This window comes from Chlorocebus sabaeus, chromosome 24 (genome assembly GCF_047675955.1).
Source record: "Chlorocebus sabaeus isolate Y175 chromosome 24, mChlSab1.0.hap1, whole genome shotgun sequence".
Taxonomy (NCBI): domain Eukaryota; kingdom Metazoa; phylum Chordata; class Mammalia; order Primates; family Cercopithecidae; genus Chlorocebus; species Chlorocebus sabaeus.
This window is the reverse complement of record NC_132927.1, coordinates 82,852,053-82,857,737: the sequence shown is the minus strand read 5'-3', so window position 1 is coordinate 82,857,737 and position 5,685 is coordinate 82,852,053.

Here is a 5,685-nt window from a genome sequence, read left to right as displayed (position 1 = left end):
GTTCGTATGTATGGTGCAGGTGTGTGTCTGTGTGTGCTTACCCGGCATGGGGTTCTCTGATTTTTGGGTCTGTGGTTAGGTGTTTCACATTCTTAAGATATTTTTCTTAAAAATGTATCTTAAGATATAAGTATATCTTAAGGTATCATTATTTCTTAAGATATTTTTCTCTGTGTTTCTAACTTCTATTTCTGAAATTTGAAATATATCTACACTATACTTTTTGATATTAGTTCTTATATTTCTTCACTCATTTTCCCTTTGAAATTCATTTTGTGTAATTTCCAGTAATGGAGTTTAAATTCCTGATTTCATTTATAAGCTGAGCAAATTCTAAGCTGAGCATACCCAAGGTATATTCAGTTTTATACTGAATCACTTTTGATAATTTTATGAATTTCCGTTTGATTCTTTCTTAGTATTTCTGTCTGTCAGTTACCTATCTAATCTTGCATTGTGTCCACATTTTCTTTCAGAAACTTTTAACAAATTAAATTTAATTACTTTAAATATCCTACTTAATAAGATAGTTCTAGTATTGTGTCATTTACAAATATCAATTCTGATGATTTTTCCATTATGACTTTGGTGTTTTTCATTGATGTATGTTAATATTTTTGTTGATAGCCAGCCATATTTGGACCCTTGATATTGACTTATTATTTTATTTTGTGCATTTCTGCCTGTATTTTACCACACCCTATCTTTGCTGGGCCTTGGTTGTGAAGATGTCTGTGCATCTCTTCAGAGCTATATTTGACATTTCCTTTTGCAATGGCTGTAGCAGTTGAAGTGTGTTCTTCTATGTCCACCAGAGACTTCATATCCTCTAGTGAGACCTTGTTTTTCATGCCTGCTTGGCTTTGAATATTCACCTCATTCCATTTTACAAAGAATCTCTTTCACGTTCCTAGGGTGAATTAAAGTGTTATATTTAACTGCCAATTGTGAAATTAGTGGAAGGCATTAGACTAAAGGAAGAGTCTCTGACCTCTCTTGGGGCCATATTTCTAGAAAATCATTGTGATCCTGAGTCTGAGTGTGACCTTCCGAGTTTTCCCGACCCTCCTCCAAATGGGGTGCTGGTCTGTGTGTTCTTGCCTCTTCCCCTGGGGTAGAGTTCTCCTGTTTTCCCCGGTTGTTCCCTCCCACTGCTCTAATCCTCCCTGTTGGTGTCTCCATCTTCCCGATCTGCTGCCATGACCTGCAGATTAAGGCTCTGATTCCATAAGAAAGTGAGGGAGCTGCTTCTCAGTAGATCTTTGATGGGGACCTCTGTTCCCATATCAACTTGTGAGGGGTTGCTTCAGTGCCCTAGGACACTGATTTTCATGGCCTGCTCCTGCAGGGTAATACCTTAGTTTTGTAGTGGGAATCAGAGAGCTGGGTCTGGATGCGTTTCAGAAGTGTGGGCTCTCATTCTCTCCCAGACAGTCACTTTGGGAAAGACAGATTTTTGTGACTGTAAAGGATTTAAGGGAATCAGACAACTCCTCAGTATGTTGTCCCTTAGAATTTCTCACTACAACACGCTTCACATACTCGACTTCAAGCAATCCAGTGTATATTTGTGCTCCATCTTGTAATGGCCTACGTTGAATAAGACAGACTCTGCCTCAGGGAATTTCATATCTTGGCTTTATTACTCTACACAAGAACTTGCCTCTCCCTAGATTTCATTTTTCTTTTGTTTTAAACCTTCAATTATCTGAAGCATTAAAAAACCTTGCAAACTTCCATATTTTCTATTTATCTGTTACTGCTGATGTTATTGTTTCAAAAATAAATACATATATATTTTTTTATTTATGTACATTTTTAAGCTGAGGAGCATACTTTTTAAGTAAAACCTAGAATAATAAAAGAATCCAAACATTTTTCAACTGCCCCCCCAAAAAAACAAATTATGGTAAATGTGTTCACTGGAATACTACTCAACACTTACAATAAATATATTTCTGGCACACAGAACAACAAAGAAAAATATCTAAATGTTTATGATGAGCAAAATAAGCCAGACAAATAAGAATAGACACCATGTTACTCCATTTATGTAATTTCTTTTAAATGAAAAAGAATCTAAGGTAATATCCAGAAGATCAGTAGTTACCTGGGAAAAGGGTAGACGAAAGGAAGGGGAAAGGAGGAGACATACAGAAGAACAAGAGAAAATGTTGAGGGAAACTCACTTGTCCACTTTGGTAATGATGACACATCATGTTTATCAATTGCACACTTTAAATATGTGAAGCTATTATCTGCCAAGTAACACTCACAAAATTTATTGTAAACAGAAAAATGAAAAATTAGACAAAGATAGGGTGGTATAAAGACAGAAAATATATATTAAATGTCAGAAATGTCTGAGAATTTAACTCCTGAATCCTAGTTCCCTCTTTATTTTTAGGTGAATGGTAGAGTGCAACAAAATCACACGTATTCTCAGTACAGGAAATGGATTCCACAAAGCATGCGAGGTATGTCCAATTCTTACCAAGATTTGGTTCAGGGAGTAACAGTGACGAGGAATAACGGGCTCAGATACCGGGGCTCAGTCATCCCAGACATGGGCTCCTAGACACACACTTAGCCCCTCCTCCATGTGTGGGTTTACTTCCACGTATGTAAATGGAGAAACCATTGACTCCTACAGAACACGATTTACACAAATATATAAAAAATAAAATAGTGCAAAATATTGATCACAACAAAATTTCCTAATAAGACAGCGTGCTTTCCAAATACCATCATTGTCACCCAACTCCTGAGGGGCCTGTCATTTTATCTGGGGTCTGCCGTCTCCTCAGGGCTCCCACCCCAGAGCTCTCTATGTAGTAGGAGATATGCAAATAGGGCCTTCCCTCTGCTGTTGAAAACCAGTCAAATCCTGACCCTGCAGCTCTGGGAGAGGAGCCACAGCCCCGGGATTCCCAGCTGTCTCCACTTGGTCATGAACACTGAACACGGAAGACGCACCATGGAGTTTGTGCTGACTTTGGTTTTCCTTGTTGCTATTTTAAAAGGTGATTTATGGAGAATGAGAGATATTGAGTGTGATTGGACATAAGTGAGAGAAACAGGGGCTATGTGTGGTAGTTTCTGACCAGGATGTCTCTGTTTTTGCAGGTGTCCAGTGTGAAGTACAGCTGGTAGAGTCTGGGGGAGGCTTGGTAAAGCCTGGGGGGTCTCTGAGACTCTCTTGTGTAGCCTCTGGATTCACCTTCAGTAGCTATGCTATGCACTGGGTCCGCCAGGCTCCAGGAAAGGGTCTGGAGTGGGTCTCAGTTATTAGTACAAGTGGTGGTACCACATACTACGCAGACTCTGTGAAGGGCCGATTCACCATCTCCAGAGACAACGCCAAGAGCTCACTGTTTCTGCAAATGAACAGCCTGAGAGCCGAGGACACGGCTGTGTATTACTGTACAAGAGACACAGTGAGGAGAAGTCAGTGTGAGCCCAGACACAAACCTCCCTGCAGGGTACCTGGGACAACCAGGGAACGCCTGGGACACTCTGCACGGGGCTGTCTCCAGGGGCAAGTGCAGGTGGTGCAAGGGCTGGTTTCCCGTCACGGTCTGGAGCTGCTTTGCTACCAAGTTACCCCAGGGAATTTCTCTAGATTTACAATTCTGTACTAACATTTGGTGTTGTCTCTGACTGGGAAACGTCCCCCCAACCTTGTATCATTTTTTTTTCTTTTTGTAACAGGAGGACACATCCACACCCTGCAGAAGCCTGAGCGTCACTTTGGGGGCAGAGATGACCCTGCCTTGATCACACTGGTCAGTGTCCTGAGGAGCACACCCCACAGGGGACCCCGATGACTCCAGTAATGGCTCTGCCTCAAAACCACTGAAGAGTCCTTCCTTTCATTAGAGTAGACCACAGCGCCTGGGCTTCAGCACAAGCCGTCCCATAGATGTCACAAAGCAGCAGCTTGACACCTGACCCGTGTGATGTTCCTGCCTTTAGAGACTGGGAGAGGGGTGTGTTCTCAAGGTCAACACACTCTTTGTGGATTTTGAAACAGAACACCTGCTTTTATTTTATTTCATTTGAAGATAAATGAACAAATGTGCATCTGCAAATGATTGCAATTTTCACGTTTATTCCAGTTCCATTATTTCTTAGTTCTGCGTGATGTCCTGCTACAGGATTGTGTTTTCTATAGGTATTTTTCAACAAACCAAGAAAATGCCTTTTCCACTTTCACTGGTTTTTCTCCATGTGCAGAGACCTTGAGTAGAGCATGTCTGACTGCATTTGTCTGTTTTCACACTGCTGATAAAGACTTACCAGAGAATGGGCAATTTACAACAGAAAGAGTTGTTTTGGACTTACAGTTTCACGTGGCTGGAAAGGCCTCACAATCACAGTGAAAGGTGAAAGGCACATCTGACATGGCAGCAGACGAGAGAAGAGAGCTTGTGCTGGGGTCTCCCCTTTTTAAAACTATCAGATCTCATGAGACTCATTCACTATTATGAGAACAGTGCAAGAGAGACCCACCCCGATAATTCAGTCACATCCCACTGGGCCCCTCCCACAACACTGGGAATCATGGGAGTTTCACTTCCATATGAGACTTGAATGGGGACACAACCAAACCATATCGTTCCACCCCATGTCCCCTCCCAAACCTCATGTCCTCACATTTCGAAACCAATCATGCCTTCCCAGCAGCTCCCCAAAGTCCAAACTCATTTCGTCATTAACTCAGAAGTCCACAGTACAACCTTTCATCTGAGACAAGGCAAGTCCCTTCCACTTATGAGCCTGTAAATTCAAAAGCAAGTTACAGGCATTGGGTGAACATACCCATTCCAAGTGACAGACATTGGCCATAACAAAGAGGCCCCACGCAAGTCCAAAATCCAGCAGGACAGTCAAATCATAAAGCTCCGCAATGATCACCTACAACTCCACTTCTCACATCCGGGACATGTTGATTCAACAGATGGGTCCCGATGGTCTTGGGCAGCTCCACCCCTGTGGATTTACAGGGTATGGCATCCCTCCTGGCTGCTTTCACAGGCTGGTGTTGAGTGTCTGTGGCTTTTCCAGGCACATAGTGCAAGCTGTCAGTGGATCTACCATTCTGGGATCTGGAGGATGGCAGCCCTTTTCTCACAGCTCCACTAGACAGTGCCCCAGTAGAGACTCTGTATGGGAGCTCTGGCCCTATATTTCCCTTCCTCACTGCCCTAGCAGAGGTTCTCCGTGAGTGCTCCACCGCTGCAGCAAACTTATGACTGGACATCCAGGTGTTTTCATGCGTCTTCTGAAATCTAGGCAGAGGTTCTCAAACCCCAATTCTTAACACTCTTTCCATAAGGGTTCACTTCTTTTGGCCTGTTCATTACTGGTATTTTTCACAGGAATCTCACTTGAATCTTTCCTCTTTTGCTTTTTGTCTCCATGACAATGTTGAGAAGTTTTACCTCCAGCAACATAAGATGATCTAGTGACCTGACCCATTTGTGGCAAACAATATCTACAAATTCAGAAGCTCTTTGTTTTTCTTTCCGCGAATTATAATTCTTTCTGTTCTGTGTATGAGCATATCCTAGCAACCCTGTACACACCCACATAGAGGTCTACAAGCTTATGAATTATTCTCTGTAAATAAAAACTTATCTCAATTTCCCTCAATGTTCATAATTCTCCTGAGGGTGAGGAAGG